Genomic DNA, 21523 nt, shown 5'->3' with positions numbered 1-21523 from the left:
TATTTCTGTAATTCCTCACTTTGGATCATAATGTTAAAGAGAGTCTGAAGCGAGAATAAATCTCGCTTCAGACCTCATAGATAGCAGGGGCATGTGTGCCCCTGCTAAACCGCCGCCATCCCGCGGCTTAACGGGGGTTCCGTCACCCCCAAATCCCCCTCCGTGCAGCGGGGAAGCGCTTCCTGGTTGGGGCAGGGCTAACCGCCGCAGCCCTGCCCCACGCGCGTCTGTCAGCGCGTATCTCCGCCTCTCCCCCGCCCCTCTCAGTCTTCCTTCACTGAGAGGGGCGGGGGAGAGGCGGCGATGCGCCGCTGATAGACGCGGCTGGAGGCAGGGCTGCGGCGGTTAGCCCTGCCCCAACCAGGAAGCGCTCCCCCGCTGCACGGAGGGGATTTTCGGGGGTGAAGGGACCCCCATTAAGCCGCGGGATAGCGGCGTTTTAGCAGGGGCACACATGCCCCTGCTAACTATGAGGTCTGAAGCGAGATTTATTCTCGCTTCAGAGTCTCTTTAACAAGATGTCTCCTCTCTCCTGGCACACTTGTACATTTCAAAGCTTAAAAGAGAATCTGTAACTGAAAAAATCCCCTGTGGGGGTTACTAACCTCGAGACGGGGAAGCCTCTAAATCCTAACGAGGCTTCCTCAGTCCTTCTCCTTCCCTCCGATCAATCGCCGGGACCCACCAAACTGCGGTGAGGTAAATATTTACCTACCGCGATTCTGCGCAGGCGCACTAGCGGCTCTCCATTCGGGATAAAGTGGAAATAGCCGGACCCGATCATATCTACGCTACTGCGCAGTTGCGAGTCCTTTTGCGTCTGCGCAGTAGAGCGGATACAATGGGGCTCGGCTATTTCTGTCTTACCCGAATGAATAGCCGCTAGTGCGCCTGCGCAGGATCCCGGAGAGGTACCGTCTTTCCCCGAAAATAAGACAGTGTCTTATACTAATTTTTGCTCTAAAAGATGTGCTAGGGCTTATTTTCAGGGGATGTCTTATATTTCTATAAGGAAGTGTCTCTCAGCAGAACATTTGCTGTTCCTTTGTACAGTGATGTTCATGGATTGGAAAGTATGCTACTGTACTGATCAGGCACCTGCCCTGTCATCCCTGCACACAGCTGATAACCTTGCTGTGTGATGGGATGACAGGATCAGTGCCTGATTGGCACTGCACCACTGTGTCCCCACTTACTGGCTGCCTCTTCCTCCTCTTTAACTTCCGCTAGGGCTTATTTTCAGGGTAGGGCTTATATTTCAGGGAAAGAGGGTAAATATACCACCGCTTGTCAATAGTGGTGATCGTAATCAACAAATTAGGATTTTGCCAATTTTCACATACATTTTTGCAACCACACTTACGCTTATATGTAATTGTGATTTGCAAATGCAACTGATTTTGTGTAGTTATTCATAATTTCACATAACATTTTTTGACATTTTGTGTAATTACTTGCCAACTTTAGCAGTGAATAGCAAAGCCCCAATACATGCTATTGACTCCAACATTGCTACACATGTTAAGGAGAATAGTGAGTGCAAGCAAAAAAAAAAAAAAAATTGCAAAAAGACTTGAGAAACTCGATATTAAAAATGCAAGTAAAAAATGTTTTTTAAACTTGGAAAAATGACAGTTTAAAAATAATTTTTCTTTGCATTTTTAAAAGCGAGTTTCTCAAAAACTACAAGGTCTTTTTGAAAAATTATTTTTGTAACTTTTACCCACTATTCTGCTTAACATATGTAGCAATATTGGCAGCAATAGCTTGTATGGGGGCATTGCTACTAACCTCTAAACTCGGCACAAAATGACGTGAAATTTAGTGAAAATTGCATGTAAAATTACGCGACATTTTAAAATATTACTATTACATACGAAATTACGATTTTCTCTGAAATTTTGCGTTACGGTGCGTAATTGCGAATTTCGATGATAAATTTCGGCCCACCACCGCTTGTTAGGCTTGTCTGGGGGGGTTTCGGAGGAGCCGCGCTGGATTCCCCCAAGCTTCAGAGGTCGGGGAAGCCTCATTGGGGCCCTGAGGCTTCCCCCTCCCGAGGTAAGTATGCCCCAGAGGGTTTTCTTTTTTGTTACAGGTTCTCTTTAAAGCGGACCTGAACACAGAACTTCATCTCCGCTCTAAAAGCTAAGCTGCGGCATTATAAACTTTACAGAAAAACATTTCTTCGTTGTATCGGCTACAAATCCTGCAATAAATCTGCACTGTTTCTACTTCCTGCTTTCATGGAAGCAGACATATTGATAACAGCCTGTGCTTTCAAATGAGCTTATCTGCCATGGCAGTCAGGTGGCACAGGGGAGAGATCAAATTACAACTTGTGATTAGACACAGAGGAGGAGGAGTTAGACTGGCTAAACTCTCTAAATACATACAGGGTGCATTTCTTTATGTTTTCCTTTTGTCCTGTGCAAGAGTTCAGCTCCACTTTAAGGTGACCATTATGGCCTGATCGACTGTACCATTCAAAAATGTTATTGAATCGGATAAAATTGTGTGGCGCAACAAGCATGCCCAGTCGATGAATCGAATGTATCAATTAAAACCACTTACTGTAAAGGACCTCTGTCGCGAAAATCTTACAATTTAAAAATATATGTAAACATATACAATATAGAAGTATGTTTTTTCCAGAGTAAAATGAGCCATAAATTACTTTTCTCCTATGTTGCTGTCACTCACAGTAGGTAGTAGAAATCTGACAGAACCGACAGGTTTTGGATTAGCCCATCTAGTGACTAGGCCATTTTTAACAAAATAGGCCACTGCAGCTTTAAGGGCTCACTGCAGGACCATACAACTCAGCACACAAGTGATTTCCCCCCCCCCTCCCTTTTCTGCCCACCGACAGAGCTTTCTGTTGGTGGGGTCTTATCCTTGCCGGCATGTTTATTTTTTAATAAATATTTATTTTTAAATACATTTACTATCTTTTTTTTTTTCAATCCCCCTCCCTCCCTCCCCCTCGCCAGCCAATCAGCGTGATCGGCTGTCATAAGCATCAGCCAATGACAACCGATCACTTCCTGCACTACAAAAGCTGTGCCCAGTACAGCGCTGCCTTAGATCGCAGCGATGTACAGAGTAAATAGAGGGCGATCGCTGCTGGGAGACTGATGGCGGAGCGGAGCATGATCCCCTGCTACCTCCGCCTGCAGCCATTCACGCCAATCGGCGTGGAGCGGTCTTGGGGCTGCCACGCTGCTCAGGCCAATCGGCGTGGAGCGGTCCTGGGGCTGCTGCGCTGCTCAGGCCAATCGGCGTGGAGCGGTCCGGGGGCTGCCGCGCTGCTCAGGCCAATCGGCGTGGAGCGGTCCGGGGGCTGCCGCGCTGCTCAGGCCAATCGGCGTGGAGCGGTCCTGGGGCTGCTGCGCTGCTCAGGCCAATCGGCGTGGAGCGGTCCTGGGGCTGCTGCGCTGCTCAGGCCAATCGGCGTGGAGCGGTCCGGGGGCTGCCGCGCTGCTCAGGCCAATCGGCGTGGAGCGGTCCGGGGGCTGCCGCGCTGCTCAGGCCAATCGGCGTGGAGCGGTCCTGGGGCTACTGCGCTGCTCAGGCCAATCGGCGTGGAGCGGTCCGGGGGCTGCCGCACTGCAGGCCAATCGGCGTGGAGCAGTCTGTTAGTGGTTAAGCAAGCTGAAGAATCTTGGCCTGACATGGGCGATTAGGTGCGCGGGGGCAGTGGCGTGTGATATTGCGGAGTAATATATGTTGGAGTAATACATATGTAAAATCTCAAATGCCTCAACTCCAAAATACAACTAGTAAACCCTAAATGCTGCTGTACATATCCGTGTGAACCAAGAGTGGAATAGTGGGACCCGGATCCTGAATGGTCAAAAAAGCATGTCAATGAAAAGCTGCCAGGAATTAAAGTGCTATATGTTCAAGCAAGTGCAAAAAGGTGCAGATACAGTATATAGTATAAGAGGTAATATGATCATGAGCATGTAAACCAATTACAAAGTGCATATAATATGGGCAGGCTATCATGAATCGGGCAATTCCAGATGCTTCTGCTATGTGAGGTGTGCCTAGCGGCCACTCTTCTTCTTAGCGAGCGCTCCCTCACGTCAACCACTTAATGACAAGCTGACTTATAAAAACATCCTGCTAGAGCCTCTTAACGGCTCCAGGACGTTTTTGAAAGTCAAACAGTGCTGCTCCCGCTGTGCGCGTGCATGTGTGTGCCTCCGCTGTGCGCGTGCATGTGTGTGCCTCCGCTGTGCGCGTGCATGTGTGTGCCTCCGCTGTGCGCGTGCATGTGTGTGCCTCCGCTGTGCGCGTGCATGTGTGTGCCTCCGCTGTGCGCGTGCATGTGTGTGCCTCCGCTGTGCGCGTGCATGTGTGTGCCTCCGCTGTGCGCGTGCATGTGTGTGCCTCCGCTGTGCGCGTGCATGTGTGTGCCTCCGCTGTGCGCGTGAAAAAAGAGAAAGAAAAAATCACCGTAGAAAAAATACACCTTTATTTTCAAATAATATCTTGTCACCATACTTTGTGCTAGGGCCATAATTAAAATCTTGTGATAACCAGGACAAATAGGCAGATGCAATGTGTGAGTTTTATGTACAGTAGCAGTGTTTATATTAAAACTATAGGGCAGTGGTTCCCAACGTTTTCGAAGTCGTGACACATGACGCCAAATGCTCAGATCTCCGTGACACATCCCCCGCCTGATTTAGAATGATCGCACAGCAGCGACAATTTACACTGCGCATTTTAGCCACGGTTTGCCCCCCAGCCCCCATTAAAAAAAAAAAGCCCTCAGACTCAGTATAAGTAGTTAGTTAGCCAAGTATGGGTGCCTCCAGTAAAGGAAGTCAGGTGTAGGTACCCTCAATATAGGTAGCACAGCATAGGTGCCCCCAGTAGTATAGAAAGTCAGGGGTAGGTTCCTGCAATATAGGTATATAGGTGCCCTCAGTATAGGTATGTAGGTGACTGCAGTATAGATAGGTGTCCCCAGTAAAGGTATGTAGGTGCCTGCATTATAGGTATATAGGTGCCCGCAGTATAGGTATGTAGGTGCCCTCAGTATAGGTATGTAGGTGCCTGTAATATAGTTGTCCCCAGTAAAGGTATGTAGGTGCCTGCAGTATTGGTATATAGGTGCCCGCAGTATAGGTATTTAGGTGCCTGTAATATAGGTATATAGGTGTCCCCAGTAAAGGTATGTAGGTGCCTGCATTATAGGTATATGGGTGCCCGCAGTATAGGTATGTAGGTGCCTGTAATATAGTTGTCCCCAGTAAAGGTATGTAGGTGCCTGCAGTATTGGTATATAGGTGCCCGCAGTATAGGTATGTAGGTGCCCTCAGTATAGGTATTTAGGTGCCTGTAATATAGGTATATAGGTGTCCCCAGTAAAGGTATGTAGGTGCCTGCATTATAGGTATATGGGTGCCCGCAGTATAGGTATGTAGGTGCCTGTAATATAGGTATATAGGTGCCCCCAGTAAAGGTATGTAGGTGCCTGCAGTATTTCTATATAGGTGCCCGCAGTATAGGTATATAGGTGTCCTTAGCATAGGTATATGGGTGCCTGCAGTAAAAGTATATAGGTGCCCGCAGTATAGGTTTGTAGGGTGCCAAAAGTATGGTTAGCTAAGCATAGGCCTCCCCAGTTTAGGATGTTAGGTGTAGGTAGCCAAGCATAGGAGCTTGGTGTTCCCCCCAGGTAGTATGAGCAGGCGGCTCACTCACCCAGCTCCGTGAATTCCAGCGATGACATCTCTTCAGCGCCTCCGCTCTCTCTGCTCTATCTCCACTCTGTGTATAATTAGAGCAGGACTACAACAAAATGGCCGCCGTCGTCCGTGTTTGTGGACATCGGCGGCCATTTTCTTGTAGCCCTGCTCTAATTACACGAAGCAGAGGCAGAGAGCGTGGGAGGAAGACAGCAGAGCGGCGACACATCCCCGAGACTGCCGCGACACATGAATGTGTCGCGGCACATAGGTTGGGAAACACTGCTATAGGGGATGAAATTGGAGAAATAAGTGTATTTTTTTTTTCATTTTTTCTTTGTTTTTTCCTATAAAAGGCATAAAAAATAAAGTAATTACAGAAAACAAATATCAACCCCAAAAAGCCCAATTGGTGGTGAAAAAAACAAGATATAGATCAATTTTTGTGATTAGTAGTGATTAAGCTATTGGCAAATGAAAGGGATGAGCACTGAAAGGTGAAAATCGCTCTTGTCCGTTAGGGCCCTTTTCCACTACAACGTTTGCGATTGATTAATCGCAAAACCGCAAACCACTAGTGATTTTAAAATCGCTACGGTTTGCTTTTTAACATAGGAATCGCGGTAGGTATTTCCACTACCGCAATTCGTTTTTTACTTAATCGCGATCGCGCCGTGGAATGATTTTTGCCGCGATTTTGCTATGCGATTTGCTGAATCGCAATCGCTAGCGTTCAGAACGAACGCTAGCGATTGCTAGTGGAAAAGGGCCCTTAGGGTAAAAACCGCCTTTGGAGTGAAGTGAATAAAGAGAAACCATAACCAAGAACTGAACTTCATCTCAATCAGTAGCCCTTTCCCATAAGAAATCTTCCTTTTCTCAAACAGGTCATCAGATGGCTCTGTATGACTGATATTGTTTTCACTGGAGTTCCTCTTTAAGCTCTGCTGCTTTAGAAGTGCAGCTTAATTAATCAAGGCCATTGTTTTGTTGGATCTGCCCATCATCTCTACATATATACTAAAGCATTTACTGTATCCAGAATACAAACATGAGAGGGCTAGCAGCCTTCAGCACCAAGGACAGATCAGCCCCCTGTATAGATGGAGAACACTGCAGAGGAGCAGCCCTGTTTCCCAGGGACAGGCTGTGCTGTATACTGAGGGGTACAGCGCTGTATACACTGCCAGGGACAGGCTGTGCTGTACACTGAGGGGGGAGGGGTACAGCACTGTATACACTTCCAGGGACAGGCTGTGCTGTATACTGAGGGGTACAGTGCTATGTACACTGCCAGGGACAGGCTGTGCTGTACATTGAGGGGTACAGCGCAGTATACACTGCCAGGGACAGGCTGTGCTGTACATTGAGGGGTGAGGGGTACAGCGCAGTATACACTGCCAGGGACAGGCTGTGCTGTACATTGAGGGGTGAGGGGTACAGCACTGTATACACTGCCAGGGACAGGCTGTGCTGTACACTGAGGGGTGAGGGGTACAGCGCTGTATACACTGCCAGGGACAGGCTGTGCTGTACACTGAGGGGTGAGGGGTACAGTGCTGTATACACTGCCAGGGACAGGCTGTGCTGTACACTGAGGGGTGAGGGGTACAGCGCTGTATACACTGCCAGGGACAGGCTGTGCTGTACACTGAGGGGTGAGAGGTACAGCGCTGTATACACTGCCAGGGACAGGCTGTGCTGTACACTGAGGGGTGGAGGGGTACAGCACTGTATACACTGCCAGGGACAGGCTGTGCTGTACACTGAGGGGTGGAGGGGTACAGCACTGTATACACTGCCAGGGACAGGCTGTGCTGTACACTGAGGGGTGAGGAGTACAGCGCTGTATACACTGCCAGGGACAGGCTGTGCTGTACACTGAGGGGTGAGGGGTACAGCGCTGTATACACTGCCAGGGACAGGCTGTGCTGTACACTGAGGGGTGGAGGGGTACAGCACTGTATACACTGCCAGGGACAGGCTGTGCTGTATACTGAGGGGTGAGGAGTACAGCGCTGTATACACTGCCAGGGACAGGCTGTGCTGTACACTGAGGGGTGAGGGGTACAGCACTATATACACTGCCAGGGACAGGCTCTGCTGTAGATTAGCATTGCAATGACCTTGCACAGCAGCTATGTGGCGCTATGACATCCGTCCAGCATTCCGTTCCGTCCCGGTGACAAGTTATTGGTGACAGCTGATGGCTTTAAAGTTTGGTGACATCTGCCAGGTGAGCAGATCATACGCAGCAGGGACTGTTACCAATTCCTCTGTGCCAGATGTGGGCGGCGGCTCAATCGCGTTGTGATGCGGAGGAATGTTGGCCGCGCTGCTCGTGAAGCCTGTTTGAAATTACGTTTTGTGATATTAAAATGCGACGGTATAATTATCGCATGTAATCAGGACCATGAATAATGCAGGAATCCTCCCCTCTTGTGGCCACTGGCTGTGCTGTGTGTGTAGCCGGCGTTCCTGGCGAGGGCGATTGATGGTTCGCATTGCGATGAAGCGCTCCAGACTCTCTTACTGATGGACGACGAGTAGTGATGATGGGAATCTGGTAATTATGATTACGAAAAATGTTGCGTATAATTTCTCAACCACAGCCACATGTAATTAAATTGATTATGTGTAATCCTTTGGTAATTTTGCCCTGACTTAAAGGGATGCTTAAAGCGAACCTCCAGACTAAAAATCTACCCAGCAGAACTGAAAAGGCTTGGTGTTTCTTAAAGAGAACCCGAGGTGGGTTTGAAGAATATTATCTGCATACAGAGGCTGGATCTGCCTATACAGCCCAGCCTCTGTTGCTATCCCAAACCCCCCTAAGGTCCCCCTGCACTCTGCAATCCCTCATAAATCACAGCCACGCTGCTGACAAACAGCTTGTCAGAGCTGGCTGTGTTTATCTCTATAGTGTCAGTCTGCTGCTCTCCCCACCTCCTGCAGAACTCTGGTCCCCGCCTGCCTCCCTTCCCTCCCTGCTGATTGGAGGGAAGGGACGGGGCAGGGACCGGAGCTCTGCAGGAGGCGGGGGAGCAGCTGAGACTGACATTACAGATGTAAACACAGCCGCACAGCACGGCTGTGATTTATGAGTGATTACAGAGTGCAGGGGGACCTTAGTGGGGTTTGGGATAGCAACAGAGGCTGGGCTGTATAGGCAGATCCAGCCTCTGTATGCAGATAACATTTTTTAAACACACCTCGGGTTTTCAGTTTCACAGCATCAGAACTTTGTTTTTCTTACCAAAGCATCATTTTTAGCTGTATTTTTAGCTAAGCTCCACCCATCAAAGAAAACTGCCCGGGCTTTTTTCCCTGATGCTGTGCAAAGCATGATGGGATTTCCTATGTTGTTGTTCACGTTGCCTAGCAACTGGGAGGGGTGATCAGCACACAGGACAGTTGGAACTGTGTCTCATGCTCCCTGTCACCTCCTTTCAACCAAAAAGATGGCTGCCATCATGAAATCAAACATTTGCCTGTTCTTTTAAAACCGGTGGGTAAGAGATTATATTACCTATTTATTTTAATTAAGATAACTAATGTAACTTAATGACAATATGCTTGTTTAGGCTGAAGTTTCTCTTTAAGCCTGAAATAAAAAATCAGTTTTACTCACCTGGGGCTTCTAACAGGCCCCTGCAGCTGTCCCGTGCCCTCGCAGTCACTCACGGATCCTCCGGTCCCCGCCGCCAGCTACTTTCGTTTTCAGTTGACAGGCTCACTGTGCAGGCCTGGCCATGTGTCTGCTTCTTTGCGTTCTCGTCAGCGATAGCGTCCTGCGTAGGCACAGGATGCTATTGCGGACTGGAACACGAAGAAGCAGATGCGTTAGTAGGCCTGTCGCCGAAAACAAAATTAGCTGGCAGCGGGGGACCGGAGGATCAGTTTGTGACTGCGAAGGCACGGGACAGCTGCAGGGGGCTGGTAGAAGCCCCAGGTGAGTAAAATTGATTTTTTTATTTCAGGCTTAAAGAGAAACTCTGACCAAGAATTGAACTTTATCCCAATCAGTAGCTGATACCCCCTTTTAAATGAGAAATCTATTCCTTTTCACAAACAGACCATCAGGGGGCGCTGTATGACTGATATTGGGGTGAAACCCCTCCCACAAGAAACTCCAGGAACCGTGGTACTCCTGGCAGTTTCCTGTCTGTGAACCTTGTTGCATTGTGGGAAATAGCTGTTTCCAACTGCCAAAAAAGCATGCAGCAGCTACATCACCTGCCAGCAGTAAAAATGTCACCATGTAATAAATGTCAGAATGTAAATCAGGGATTTAAAAGATTTTACAATGGGGAAACACTGAATAAATCATTTATATATAATTATTGTAAAAATGAAGCATTTTTTATTACATTATTTTCACTGGAGTTCTTCTTTAAGTGTCACTTTAAAGTGGTCTGAAACTTTGACATAACATTCAATAAAAATGTGTTTTCCTACTTTTTATTATTCATACAGTTATCATATTTGCTTTTGTGCACAAGTAATATTGTCTGTCTACAAATTACAAGTCTCCAAAGTGTAGTTTTTCTTACCCTGAAAGCTGTCATTGCATTTTATTTTTTCCCATTATAACTGCTTTTTATAATTCTATTAAAACCTTCTAATGAGCTATTCTGAACTGTGTGTGTGCCGGAAGCAGAGACAGTTTCTCAGAGTGTTTGTTTACATCCCAGTGTTGATACATTTGTGTTTAACAAGTAAAAAAAATACTGTTATCTCCAGTTTGGATGCAGATTTGAAGCTGAATAGCAGGTGAAAGTGCTTTGTTGAACCATTTCAGTGATGTTCTGCTAGACTTTTCTTCTGGGAAAGTAGCTGTAAGGAAACTTTTAGAGCTTTCAGAAATGCTTGACTTTCAGACCACTTTACAGTGAACCAGAGACGAAGCACCCTCATGTATTTTACCATATATATCAGTGGGAACATTAGAGAAAACATCTACCCTGCTGTCTGTTTCATTCTTCACTGCTCAGCCTGCTTGTTATCAGCCCTGATAAAATCCCCCTCTGAGCATTCAGTCTGGCTTTGCTCAGGAATCATTATAGCTGAGTCATTATAGCAAAGCCAGAAGGGGGCAGGCTTGGGCTTGAAAAGACATCAGAGAAGGCAGACTCAGCTATAATGATTCCTGAGTAAACCCAGGCTGGATGCTCAGTGGGGGATTTCATCAGGGCTGCTAAGAAGCCGGCTGAGCAGTGAAGGATGAAACAGAGAGCAGGGTAGGTGTTGTCTCTAATGTTCCCACTGATATATATGGTAAAATGCACGAGGGTACTTCGTCTCTTGTTCACTTTAAGCAGTTAATCGAAAATCCCCTATACATGCTATCCTCACCAAAATTGCTACATATGTGAAGGGGAATAGTGGGAACAAGTAAAAAAAAAAATATTCAAAAAGATCTTGTAGTTTTTGAGAAAACTGATTTGAAAATTTCCAAGGAAAAAGGTTTTATTTAAACTCAGTAAAATGGCCGTCTTTCTTTTCTTTTCCTTTCAGTGCTGTGTCCATCCAAAAGCTGCAGACAGGGCCCCTCGATCATACATCCTGTGCTGCCCAATAAAAAAATTGCATCTGCGCATGCGCCAAACGCTTTTGGCTACTGGAGCATGTTTAAGGAGGTGCGTGGATAAGGAGCCTTGCATAAGGAGCAGCCCATGACTGGCTGAGCTGGCCAAGTTTCGGAGGGGCACAGGGGCTGAAGGGAGAAGAACGCAACGACCAGGATGACTGCAGGGTGGCTGGAAAAATCCTCAGGTAAGTTAAACTAGGGTCTTTAGTGCCACTTTAGGCTCCCTTTAAAGTGTACCGCAGCAAAATGTGATTTTAATGAGTTTTAAAAACATTTTTCAGTTGAAATTTTAAAGGATACCCGAGGTCAAAGTGACGTGTGACATGATGAGACCGACATGTGTATGTACAGTGCCTAGCACACAAATAACTAGGCTGTGTTCCTTTTTTTCTTTATCTGCCTGAAATAGTTAAATATCAGGAATGTAAGTGGCAGCTCCCATCCAGGTTAGGACTGGGTCAGATAACAGTGTGACTCTCACTGATAAGAAATTTCAACTATAAACACTTTCCTAGCAGAAAATGGCTTCTGAGAGGAGGAAAGAGATAAAAAGGATCAATAGTTCATAGATTTTAGCTCTGGCATACTTCAATGAATGTGTCATTGAGCAAAAACAATACAACAGTAAAAACTTAAAAGTAGATTTAAATATAAAATAAAGCTGTGGAATATCTTAGAAAGTCATTTTTAAGAGAAGGAAGATAGATACAATTGTTTATTTCATTATTTTATTTTCCCCTTCGGGTGTCCTTTAAAATCGATTTTTCAAAAACTACAAGGTTTTTTTTTTTTTTTTGGTTGAAAAAATTTTATTGACTGGTTCCCACTCTTCCCCTTAACATACCTAGCAATTTTGGTAGCATGCGTGGGGGCTCTGCTGTTAACCACTACATTTGGTGCGAAATTAGGCAGAGGCCAAATGTTTGCAGGTGGGCCTAATGATTTCTAGTTACTCCCCTGCTCATTACCATTTTGTGCTTTTGGCTATGTCCTATCTGAGCAACCGCAACCAAACCAACCTCTCCCGAGACACTGGTCGTACCACAGCCGCAAATGAACCTTTCAGAATACGTTGTTGCCAAATTGCAACTTGTGCTGCTCAACCCAAATCATCTATTGTGACATTTTAGGTCCCTTTTTGCACTGTCCAAAAAACTCCCCCAAAATAAACCTGAACAGGAACGTTTTTCCGTTACATGGGATACATTGAGGAATCAGTGCTCGTTCACACTAGGGGCGTTTTCGACCTTTTTTCAAGCGCAGGCGATTTTTGAAATCGGCCACAAATCGCTTGTTGAATGAATCTCTATGAGAAGGTTCATATCAGCGCGGTTCGTGTGCTGTGCGTTCAGCAAGGTGGTTCCTGGACCATTTTTGGGGCGTTTTTGCTATAATGGAAGGTATAGGAAGAGCGCTAAACACTCACAGAACCGCTTTATGTGGCGACTGCGTTCGTGGTTTTTAGAATAAATACATTGTATTTATTCGTTTCCGGGTCAATGAGTTCACTTCCTGACTTGCGTCAGGGAGCAAATGACAAAACTGCCCTGGAAAACTGCTTAGAAAAGCGCTTTTACCAAAAACGCAGCGCGCAGGGGAGCATCGGGAGGGGGGAAAAAAAACAGCGCACAAAAACGCAAAAGGCTGGCGTTTTCGTTTTTAGGTGTGAATCAGACCTACAATAATAGAATTAGTGATCATTTCAGCAAGATAACACCATCGGACGAGGCTCCGTACTCCGGCGACCCCCTCCCCGCTGCGTGACCCGTCGCCAGGCGAGGGCAGAACCGTCAGCGTTTTGTCTCCGGCACTCGGAATCCGTGTCCCCTCCTCCTCCTATCGGGATGTTCTGCGCTGTGTTTAATGCAAATCTATATGTCGGTGTGATGTAGAACATAAAAAGTGACACGCTCTCGAAAACGTCTCCGCGCAAAAGAAAAGAAAAAACGGAAAATAACAGAGGGATGACTGACAGAACAAAGCGCGGCGCGAATCTAACCCACTTTTACATCTAAGAAAAATATTTGCCTGCGGGGAAAATATTAATTAGTTTGTCTACATGCAAAGAGATAAGTCTGCAAGACGGATCCATCAAAAGGGCCCCGGAATAAACAGCAGAAATGGAAATTGTGCGCAAATTGACAGTAAACTTGGCAATCGGTGAAGAGGGTAAACAAGTTAGTTGGCATTCAAAGCACTGGGAAAATCACAGCCGTTGTCAGGCGGCATCTGCGGCCCCCATTACCGCATCTGACAGAATTTACATTTTACGCAAATCTTTGTCGCAGACGAAAAAAGAACTCCCCTCCCTCTCTCATTAATTATTTTAATTGCAGATTTACCGTCTCTTTCGTGTAAACATGACAAAGATGCCTTAAAATACGCAAGGTCCACTTATTTATAATCAATTACCATTAGCAGAGAGATCTGATGAAAATAAACGTCTGCGAGGAACTGAGCAAAAGGGATTTGCATCTTTGCTGTTTACTAGAGATTTATGCAAATTAAACTTATTAGAGGTCAATTTATTATGTATAGGTGGGTATTAATGAGTTGTATCCGGTGTCTCCTCCCACAGTGGTGAGATCTCCTTGCAATAGTTTGTATCTCCTCCCCTCCCACAGTGGTACAATTTCACTGCCTGCATGTTTGTTCCAGGTGTGACTCCACTAGCTGCATGCTTGTTTCAGGTGTGACTCTGCTGGCTGCATGCTTGTTCCAGGTGTGACTCTGCTGGCTGCATGCTTGTTTCAGGTGTGACTCCGCTGGCTGCATGCTTGTTCCAGATGTGACTCCGCTGGCTGCTTGCTTGTTCCAGGTGTGACTCCGCTGGCTGCTTGCTTGTTACAGGTGTGGCTCCGCTGGCTGCTTGCTTGTTGTCCAGATGTGACTCCGCTGGCTGCATGCTTGTTCCAGGTGTGACTCCGCTGGCTGCATGCTTGTTCCAGGTGTGACTCCGCTGGATGCTTGCTTGTTCCAGGTGCGACTCCGCTGGCTGCTCCGCTGGCTGCTTGCTTGTTCCAGGTGTGACTCCGCTGGCTGCATCCTTGTTCTAGGTGCGACTCCGCTGGCTGCATGCTTGTTCCAGGTGTAACTCCGCTGTCTGCATGCGTGTTCCAGATGTGTCTCCACTGGCTGCATGCTTGTTCCAGGTGTGGCTCCGCTGGCTGCATGCTAGTTCCAGGTGCGACTCTGCTGGCTGCATGCTTGTTCCAGGTGTAACTCCGCTGTCTGCATGCGTGTTCCAGATGTGTCTCCACTGGCTGCATGCTTGTTCCAGGTGTAACTCCGCTGGCTGCATGCTTGTTCCAGATGTGACTCCGCTGGCTGCATGCTTGTTCCAGATGTGACTCCGCTGGCTGAATGCTTTTTCCAGGTGTGACTCCGCTGTCTGCATGCGTGTTCCAGATGTGTCTCCACTGGCTGCATGCTTGTTCCAGGTGTGGCTCCGCTGGCTGCATGCTAGTTCCAGGTGCGACTCTGCTGGCTGCATGCTTGTTCCAGGTGTAACTCCGCTGTCTGCATGCGTGTTCCAGGTGTGACTCCACTAGCTGCATGCTTGTTTCAGGTGTGACTCTGCTGGCTGCATGCTTGTTCCAGGTGTGACTCCGCTGGCTGCATGCTTGTTTCAGGTGTGACTCTGCTGGCTGCATGCTTGTTCCAGGTGTGACTCCGCTGGCTGCATGCTTGTTCCAGATGTGACTCCGCTGGCTGCATGCTTGTTCCAGACGTGACTCCGCTGGCTGCATGCTTGTTCCAGATGTGACTCCGCTGGCTGCATGCTTGTTCCAGGTGTGACTCCGCTGGCTGAATGCTTTTTCCAGGTGTGACTCCGATGGCTGCATGCTTGTTTCAGATGTGACTCCGCTGGCTGCATGCTTGTTCCAGATGTGACTCCACTGGCTGCATGCTTGTTCCAAGTGTGACTCCACTGGCTGCATGCTTGTTCCAGATGTGACTCCACTGGCTGCATGCTTGTTCCAGGTGTGACTCCGCTGGCTGCATGCTTGTTCCAGGTGTGACTCCACTGGCTGCATGCTTGTTCCAGGTGTGACTCCGCTTGCTGCATGCTTGTTCCAGGTGTGACTCCGCTGGCTGCATGCTTATAAAGGTAGACCCAATAAAGGTAGCCAGGTATACAGTAGGTACACCCAATATAGGTACCCAGGTATATAGGTGCCCCCAGTGTGGGTTAGCCAGGTACAGGTGTCCCCCAGTATTAGAGTAACAAGGTGTAGGTGCTCCAGTATAATTTAGCCAGCAATAGGAGCACTAGTATAGGTACCCGCCACCCCCCTGATCCCCGGCGCCGTTACTTACCCTGCTCCAGCAATCGCAGCATCCCCGCAGCACAGCTCCGGTATATCTCTGTGCTGTTCCGCTCAGCAAGCATTACCACATTCTGTAAGGCCTGGAACCCACTACAAAGCGCCATCGCTAATCGCAATCGCTAGCGTTTTTAATGAGCATTTTGTAAGCGTTTTCTGGCGATTTTGGGAGCGTTTTTAAAAAGTGTAAGTGTTTTGCCAGCGATTGTGTAGCAATTAGCGATTACCGTTTTTAATTCTGATTGTTTCCTCCAATTCATTTTATTTTTTTTACAAGGTGCAGTAATGTAAAAACGCTAGCAAAATCGCTCTGCGTAGGCTGTGACTAGCAATTACGCCAGCTTTTATATACTTTACATTGCAGAATCGCTAATTGCTAAACGCTTAAAATGCTGCATGTCCTGCATTTTGCGATTTTGGTCATCGCAATCGCTCCAGTGGAATTTGGCCCATCCATTAACATTAGCTGAGCATTTAGGGAAATCGCTAGCGTTTTGAATTGCTCCCTAAACGCTCACAAAATCGCTGTAGTGGGTTTGAGCCCTTATGCTGAAAACAGCTGATTTTTCTGGAGCATTTAGTAAAATGTCAATTCTTCAAGGCTGTTACCGCGGGAGAAGCTGAAATTACTGAGCAATGAGGTAAATTACCGAGTTGTGAGGTAAACGCCTCAACAAATGTCAGCAAATGCCGTATTTTCCCAACTTGTTTTTGTTTTTTTCCGAACCGCTTTTGATGAATTGAAGCCCTGATCTGTATGGTCCTCTGTATTGGAGGAAGGGGAGGTGCCTGGCTCTTCTACTGACCACATATGCTATTGCTCCGTTGTTATTGCCTGATGAAGCGGGATCAAACCTGCAAAACGCGTTGCATATTTGGAGTTCATAAATAAAATATATTGGCTGTCTTTACTACAGTCGTTGTGTGTCTACTTGGAGGAGGTAAGGAGCAAGAATTTGGTTTTTAATCCTTTTATCCTTTTGGCGAATCTGTTCTCCTGCATAATATTGAGCCCACCCTGGGTGGAGGGTTGAACCCCCTTTTTCTCATCTACAGAGAGCGACTTCTTATTCCTGAGTGGGGTCAGGAAAATCTTCCCACCTGCCTTTACAGTGGTTGCCTAATGGTAACCCTGGTTTGTGAGTATTAATATTTACCCTATCTAGTAACCATTTACCAGTACATATTACACTATTGGGGCTCTTGGTGTTCCTTGTTTTTATCTCGTTGGAGGAAGGGGAGATTAGTAGTTGGGGCCCCCCACAGCTCTGGGACCCTCTGCGATAGCATGGCCTGCTCCCCTCTAGATACGCCCCTGACTGCCTCTCCTGGCTATATGGAAAGCGTTGCTGTAGGCGCGGCCCCAATCACTTAGCTGTAACCGATCCTCCTATCAGCTCTAGTAGGATTCCAGGTAGAAAACAGAGCAATGTTCACTATTTATTGTACTTAATAGGGCACAACATTGTCTAATCCGCTCCCTTTTATATGGAAAGCGGCTCATTTTAATGCGCTTCCGTTTAATAACAATAAAGTTCTCCCCCCCACCCCCCTTTATCTCTGTTTATTTGGAAGGTATTTCAGAGATACTCACCTCATTTCTAAAGAACAAACAGCTCGCGAAAGGCCACGCCATTTTCATGCTAATTCCCCCAGCTGTTTGGCTGCGGCGGCCGTGCGTGGCGGCGCGCGGATCTGCATAAAAATGAACGTGCATATATGATAAACATGGAAGAGGACAGACAATAGGATGCAAATCAAAAAATCAGTCACTGGGAAACATTGCGGGACGCAGAAATCAAAAGAATGAGGTGAAAGAACAGAAACAATGGCGCGAGTGCCTGATGGAAGTCGCCAGGCGTTGACGAGCCTTCGCCTCCGCTCATTTCACACGCCACAAACCGGCGCGCCGACCGAACACCCCTGTGAAATAGCCCGCTTTTCATCTGTCCGTCATCGTCATTGTGCTTCGGTGATCTGTATGCGCCGCCGACAGCGGGGAAGTCAGCGCCAAGATTCATCCCGGTTTTTTTTTGTTTTGTTTTCCAATTGAAATGTGTGATTTGTATTTTGATGGGACCTGCAATATAATATGGATCTCTAGATGTGGGGCGGGGTTTGGGATGTGACCGGTGATATAATATGGATCTCTAGATGTGGGCGGGGTTTGTGATGTGACTGGTGATATAATATGGATCTCTAGATGTGGGCGGGGTTTGTGATGTGACTGGTGCTATAATATGGATCTCTAGATGTGGGGCGGGGTTTGGGATGTGACCGGTGATATAATATGGATCTCTAGATGTGGGGCGGGGTTTATGATGTGACCGGCAATATAATATGGATCTCTCGATGTGGGCGGGGTTTGTGATGTGACCGGCAATATAATATGGATCTCTAGATGTGGGCGGGGTTTGTGATGTGACTGGTGATATAATATGGGTCTCTAGATGTGGAGCGGGGTTTGGGATGTGACCGGCGATATAATATGGATCTCTAGATGTAGGGCGGGGTTTGTGATGCGACCGGTGATATAATATGGATCTCTAGATGTTGGGCGGGGTTTGTGATGCGACCAGCGATATAATATGGATCTCTAGATGTTGGGCGGGGTTTGTGATGCGACCAGCGATCTAATATGGATCTCTAGATGTAGGGCGGGGTTTGTGATGCGACCGGTGATATAATATGGATCTCTAGATGTTGGGCGGGGTTTGTGATGCGACCAGCGATATAATATGGATCTCTAGATGTTGGGCGGGGTTTGTGATGCGACCAGCGATCTAATATGGATCTCTAGATGTAGGGCGGGGTTTGTGATGCGACCGGTGATATAATATGGATCTCTAGATGTGGAGAGGGGCTTGTAATGTGAAAAGCGATATAATATGGATCTCTAGATGTGGGGTGGGGTTTCTGATGCGACTGGCAATATAATATGGATCTCTAGGCGGGGTTTGTGATGCGACAAGCGATATAATATGAATCTCTAGATGTGGGGCGGGGTCTGTGATGTGACCGGCGATATAATATAGATCTCTAGATGTGGGGCGGGGTTTGTGATGTGACCGGCAATATAATATGGATCTGTAGATGTGGGGCGGAGTTTGTTATGCGGCCAGCGATATAATATTGATCTCTACATGTGGGGCGGAGTTTGTGATGCGAGCGGCGATATAATATGGATCTCTAGATGTGGCGCGGAGTTTGTGATGCGACCGGCGATATAATATGGATCTCTAGATGTGGGGCGGAGTTTGGGATGTGACCGGTGATATAATATGGATATCTAGATGTGGGGCGGAGTTTGTGATGCGAACAGCAATATAATAGGGATCTCTAGATGCCGGGCGGAGTTTGTGATGCGACTGGCGAATGGATCTCTAGATGTGGGGCAGGAGTTGATTGGGGGACCTGGATAGTGTACTGTTGGATATACTGGTTAAGGGCTCTGCCTTTGACATGGGAGACTAGGGTTCGATCCTGGCTAGAGTCAGTACCTGTTCAGTAAGGAGTTCAAGGCAAGACTCCCTAACACTGCAGAGTGGCCTCCTGAGCGCATCCCAGTGGCTGCAGCTCTTGAGCGCTTAGAGTCCCACAGGAGAAAAGCGCTATACAAATGTTCAGATTATTTTTATTACCTTTTTGGTTATAAATGGGAGGATTAAAGGGAAACTAAGCACTCGAAACAAAATGAAAGTGGTTCTTACCTGGGGCTTCCTCCAGCCCACCGACGTAGGCTCCGTGGTCCCCCGGCGTCCTCCTGACTCCTCTCTCGGCCCTTCTGGCGCCTCCGTTACCGGCAACTTTTGGGCTGAAGGTCATCCTGTTCTTCCTGAACGGAGACTCTTCATGTCATCACGTCGGCCGCTATGGCACGATGATGCGTAGGGCACCACCATAGACAGGGCCGGATTTACCATAAGGCGCTGTAGGCACTTGCCTATAGGCGCCTAATGCTGGAAAGGTGGCTCACTTCCCTCCCCTAGTGCCTCCCTCTCCTCTTCCCTGTGCAGAGGCCCAAGTCGTGTGTAAATGAGAGGCTGCTCACCTGACTCTCAGCATTCTGCTGATGACATCTAACTTCCGCTGGGGGAACCTCTAGCTGCCTAATACTGCCTAAACCTCTGGCTTCCTAATAGTAAGGAGCACCTCTAGCTACCTAGGACAGGCAAGGGAAGTAGGGGAGGAGTCACAGCTGGGCCAGCCAGCACACTACGGTCCGGTTCAGCAGGGGTTTGTAGGTTCATGGAGGGCGGAGTCTAGGGTGCCAGGAGATCTGTGCCTATAGGCTCCTCTGGTGCCCGGTGTACAGTGTGGGCACTGGACATATAGCTGGCTAGAGCTAAGCGTAGGGGAAGGGTTAGTACGAGAGGTAAGTCATGTAAAGCTATAGTGGAATAGTATCAGCAGTATTGACAAAATTCTAGTAATGGCTTCACCCAGGTTTCCCAGCATCCATATTACCTGTAGGCGGCTAGGCAGTCTGGCTTTGCAGTTCTGCAGTCCGGGGTTTTGAATGACAGGCGTTTATTTACATGAAGTTTGCAGTATGCACTCCCTCTGCTTGCACAGGTTTTCTCTCACATGGTCCTAAAATCATAGCCCTGCTTTAAAGGACAACTGAAGTGAGAGGTATATGGAGGCTGACATTTATTTCCTTTGAGGACCGTAGGCTTACACCCCCCTAGTGACCAGGCTATTTTTTACAATTTATGCCACTGCAGCTTTAAGGGCTCGGTGCAGGGCCGTACAACTCAGCATACAAGTGATCCCCCCCCCCTTTTCTGCCCACCAACAGAGATTTTTGTTGGTGGGCTCTGATCCCTGCCGGCATGCTTTTTTAAAATTTATTTATTTGTTATTTAATTTTCCCTTTTATAATTTGTTTTTCCCCTCCCTTTCCCTGCATCAGCCTATGACAGCCGATCGCTTCTGAGCCTCCTAGGGGGACAGCCGTGTCACATGGCTGTCCCCAGTACAACGCTGCTGTAGATTGCAGTGCTATACAGTGTAAAAATAGATGGGGGTTTCGACGTCTAACAGTCTCCTAGCGGCGATCCGTCCATCAAGTTCAATCAGAAAAAAAACCACCATCCTGACCCCACACATATCCCAACATCCCAGTTGATCCAGGGGAAGTCAAAAACCCTTACAAGGCCTGGGCCAATAAGCCTTAAAAGAGAAGAATTCCTTTCCGACTCCAGATGACTGTCGGGAGGATCATGCCCCCTTGTCCGTTGTACAATCCTTGGGACAAAAAACTCATCTGCCAACTTTTGTATTGCCCTCTGATATATTTGTTTCTGTATCATTGTCAGATCTGACAAGATTAGTTGCATGCTTGTTTCTGGTGTGATTCAGACACTACTTCAGCCAAATCAATCAGCAGGGCTGCCAGGCAATTGGCATTGTTTAAAAGCAAATAAATATGGCAGCCTCCATGTTCTTCTCACTTCAGTTGCCCTTTAACTTCATTTTTCAAAAATACCATCTGGCCTACAGTGGGGGAGGCGGATTGGGAGCCCCTCTGTGTGACATTTAATGATGGTCATCGTTGGAGAATGTTCAAGCTTTATATTGTACGCATATAAACAGGGAAAAATTCAGTTATTGGCAGAGGATAGGGTAGTTAAAGGATACCTGACCCAACGAGGTTTATTTAAACAGAGGTACATATTTATGTGCATTGTCTGTTGCCCTGCATACCCCCCCCCCACACACACACACACACACCACCACCACCACCACCACCTACCTCACCTTGCCCCCGGTCCCAATTATCCCTAGCAGAAAAGTTTGACTTTCTGTGAAAGTCGAACTGTTAAACAGGAAGAGGCTGGCTTCCTGCGTCAGTCCTACTCCCACCCCCTTTTCCGCCCTCAGTATGGAGGTGTCGG

The 21523-nt window shown here is 47.4% G+C and overlaps 1 long non-coding RNA gene across 2 annotated transcripts in view; it reads left to right on the top strand.

Annotated features, from left to right (window-relative positions):
• The window catches only part of LOC137528647 (uncharacterized), a 323545-nt gene that overhangs the window by 95842 nt on the left and 206180 nt on the right, over window positions 1-21523 (top strand). For both annotated transcript variants that reach the window (XR_011023449.1, XR_011023448.1), the window contains exon 3: window positions 11223-11480. This is a non-coding gene — a long non-coding RNA (uncharacterized lncRNA). The remainder of the gene's footprint in view (window positions 1-11222; window positions 11481-21523) is intronic.

Source organism: Hyperolius riggenbachi, chromosome 8, assembly GCF_040937935.1.
Source record: "Hyperolius riggenbachi isolate aHypRig1 chromosome 8, aHypRig1.pri, whole genome shotgun sequence".
Taxonomy (NCBI): domain Eukaryota; kingdom Metazoa; phylum Chordata; class Amphibia; order Anura; family Hyperoliidae; genus Hyperolius; species Hyperolius riggenbachi.
The sequence above is the reverse complement of the archived record's forward strand: the minus strand, read 5'-3'. Positions and strand labels throughout refer to the sequence as shown.